The sequence below is a fragment of the Pongo pygmaeus genome, chromosome 2 (assembly GCF_028885625.2).
Source record: "Pongo pygmaeus isolate AG05252 chromosome 2, NHGRI_mPonPyg2-v2.0_pri, whole genome shotgun sequence".
In the NCBI taxonomy this organism is placed as follows: Eukaryota; Metazoa; Chordata; class Mammalia; order Primates; family Hominidae; genus Pongo; species Pongo pygmaeus.
Genome location: NC_085930.1, coordinates 133,344,487 through 133,348,426, shown reverse-complemented (window position 1 = coordinate 133,348,426; position 3,940 = coordinate 133,344,487).

Genomic DNA, 3,940 nt, shown 5'->3' with positions numbered 1-3,940 from the left:
TGTCTTTATAGCAGCATGATTTATAATCCTTTGGGTATATACCCCGTAATGGGATGGCTGGGTCAGATGGTATTTGTAGTTCTAGATCCCTGAGGAATCACCACACTGACTTCCACAATGGTTGAACTAGTTTACAGTCCCACCAACAGTGTAAAAGTGTTGCTATTTCTCCCCATCCTCTCCAGCACCTGTTGTTTCCTGACTTTTTAATGATCGCCATTCTAACTGGTGTGAGATGGTATCTCATTGTGGTTTTGATTTGCATTTCTCTGATGGCCAGTGATGATGAGCATTTTTTCATGTGTTTTTTGGCTGCATAAATGTCTTCTTTTGAGAAGTGTCTGTTCATATCCTTCGCCCACTTTTTGATGGGGTTGTTTTTTTCTTGTAAATTTGTTTGAGTTCATTGTAGATTCTGGATATTAGCCCTTGTCAGATGAATAGGTTGCAAAAATTTTCTCCGATTTTGTAGGTTGCCTGTTCACTCTGATGGTAGTTTCTTTTGCTGTGCAGAAGCTCTTTAGTTTAATTAGATCCCATTTGTCAATTTTGGTCTTCCCTATTTAATAAATGGTGCTGGGAAAACTGGCTGGCCATATGTAGAAAGCTGAAACTGGATCCCTTCCTTACACCTTGTACAAAAATTAATTCAAGATGTATTAAAGACTTACATGTTAGACCTAAAACCATAAAAACCCTAGAAGAAAACCTAGGCAATACCATTCAGGACATAGGCATGGGCAAGGACTTCATGTCTAAAACACCAAAAGCAATGTCAGATGCAATTCTTAATTTGCCCCTCTATATAGGTGTCTTAGTTCATTTTCTGTTGCCTGTAACAGAATACCTGAAATTGGGTAATTCATAAGAAATGAAATGTTTCTACAGTTTTTGAGTTATATTTTTAGCACACAACTTTACATAATATATTATAATTACCTATTCACTTTTTTTTTGTTTTCCTTTAACAGACCTTGAACTTCTTGTTGTCATGGTTCATATCTTATTTATTTGTATGTCTCTATCTAAAACTTTACCTGGTATTCATTAAATTGTAAGAACTCAATATATTCACTTTGAAGTAATGGTTTTCCTGACTTTTAGCCTACAGAATTTGCTGTGATTTAAACAGTTACTCACTCTGTTCTATTCACAGTGCTAATCATTCCCTTCTATGTGCCTACTGCATATCTTGTACATACCTCCATTATTACACATAGCATCTTGTACTCTCATTGTTTCTTTCATTTTCTGTCTTATTCTATTAAAAATGTCCTCTAGATGAAGAATCTATATCTTATTTAACTTGCTTTTCTAAGTACATAGCACAATGCTTGCCACATGTGGGAAAGTCAGGAATTAGTCACTAAAACAGAATTGAAGTAGATATACAAAGGCATTCAGAAATCAGCCTGCCAAGTACTAACCAAGTTATGAGTATTTTAATTTTACCAGCATTCTTTACTCTTAAACAAAAGAAATTTTAAGGGTAGCACCATATTTTTAAAACAGTTTCCAGTGGCAGGCAAATTCTGGATTTCCCTGAAAATCATTTTTTCCCTCCCTGAGGATGGATGGCATTCTATTACTAGAAATTTTTGTGTAAAAAAGGTGTGAACTAAAACCTAATATAACTTTAGGCCAAAGGTGCTGAGCAGTTTAAAAGTGATTCTACAAGGCAATGTCAGAGCTCCACAAGATTTTTTGTTTTTTTAAAGAGAGAAAGCTCTGGATGCACTTACGTGTTTTATGACTTGAACTGACTCTTACCTAGCAAATGCAATTTCTTGAAGACTAAGCAAAAATCAATTTAGGAGTTCTCAAAAAACTGTTCTACATTTTAGATCATCAGGATATACATGTTTTCAAGTTAGAAGGAAAATTTTCTTCTGATTTAGCAATCTGAAATACACAGCAAGAAGAAATAATGTTAATAATCAGTATCTTACTATTAACTTAACTAAGGTAGTGCCAAAATGGTGATGAAAAAATTTAAAAAGGCAATGGCAAGCCCCTGGTCTGGCCTGTAGAGCTTGGATTTCATCGTCTCATTCTAAGAAGCAAAAAACTTAACAAACTGAAAAACCAACAACTTTTCTTATATCCACCGATAAAAGTGAGGTCACAGGGCAAATCATTGCTTCTAAAGTTGGAGACACAGATAGACAAATACAGAGAATGACAATTAACTAGAGCAGAAACCCACAAGCAGAGATAACCACAGTAACCAGTGCTGCCAGGGTAGAAAAACCTAATTATAGTTGACAAATTGCTAAAGACTTGAATCAAAAAGGCTGAGAGAGAAAAATTCTAGGGGGACCTAGTTATTGGGGTCTTTTGTGAGTTTTATTTCCAGGAGCTCAACCAGGTTCTCATAGTAAAGATTAGAGAAAAATCCCTTCATGGTTCTGGCAGAAGGAGGGGAAAAGTAAGCCTTTTGAAATATACGACAGCATTCTGTTCTTAACAAGGCCTGCCTTAGGAGAAACTATTTTACCAGAGCCTAAACTATTGAGGTTTTATCAGAGCCTAACTGACCTGGGAGAAGGAAAATACCCAGCTCCAGCCTTCTGTAGCCTTCCACATGGGAAAAGGAAAATACCCACCTGCAGCCCTGTCTAGCCATCTTGCCCAACCTAAGGGAGGAAAATACTGAGAAACACTTGTGAAGTTCATAGTTCAGGGGCACAAGCTCACAAAGAGACTAAAACCGAAATGTAGGCCTCCCTCAGCACCTGTTTACCACCTTACTAAAGGCCTGTTATCACAGTTACTGTTACCAAGTACATTATGTCTGCTTGTCAAGAAAAAATTATAAGTCATACTAAAAGGCAAAAACACAGAACAGACTAAGTATCAGAATCAGAGTTAGATAAGGCAGTGGTGAGGGCTGGGTATGAGTCAGAGAAGGCTTCTGACGGGAAAACTTGAGCCAAGTTTGAAAAGATGTGTGGGAAAAGAGAAGGAAAAAAAGGATGAGGAGCATGGGATGACTGTTTGAGTAGAAGCTAGCTATGCAAAGACCCAGAGGCCTGAGAAATAGTCTAGCAAATTTGGGGCGTGTGGCCTGAATGCCAGCAATGAGGGTGGCAAGTTAATATTCAGTGCTGGATGGGCAGCTGGGGAGTCATATAGGAAAGGGCTTGTGTGTCATGCTAAGCTATATACATGGTATGAGAAATCTTTAAAGTGTTTCAAACAGGGGAACAGTGGGAACAGCATCATCAAATTTGCCTTCATAAAATATCACTATAAAAACATTGTGGAAGAGAAGGATTAGAAGAAAATAAGATTAGAGGCAAGAAGATCAACTAGAGTTTCTTATAGGAATTTGCATTGGAAAGGGACATAACCTGAACTCAGACAGGAACAGTGGGTATAGAGAAGAATCAAGACGTGACATGGAATGACTCAGAAGGAGACACCCATATATCTGGCTTATGATGGTGCCATTTCCTACATGGAAAGGATGGTGAATTATGGCAAATGAATAGAGATGGGGAGTAGTCCACTGGGAATGATATATTTAGTTTGGGGCATGTTACAGTTAAGATGAAGATCCAAATGAATATGTCAGTAAAGCAGTTGGGAAATTCAAGTTTGGAATTGATCACAAATCTACACCCAAGATAAAATTTCGGAGCTTTCAATATATAGTTATAGGTGAAGAACTAGATGAAGACACTTTGGAAAGAGTGAATAAAATTGGACTCAAAATGGATCCCAATGAATCCTATTATATAAAGGATAAAATGAGAGGAGTAAGGGAGCAGAAAACTAGAAAGGATGTCAAGAATGAGTGACCAGTGAGGCTGGAACAAAACAGAAAATGATGGTATTACAGAAACCAAGTGGAGGTTCTAGAATGATAGAATGGCTAATATTAATAAGTGCTTCAGTGAGGCCAAGAGAAGGCAAAAGGATAAATGATACATAAAGC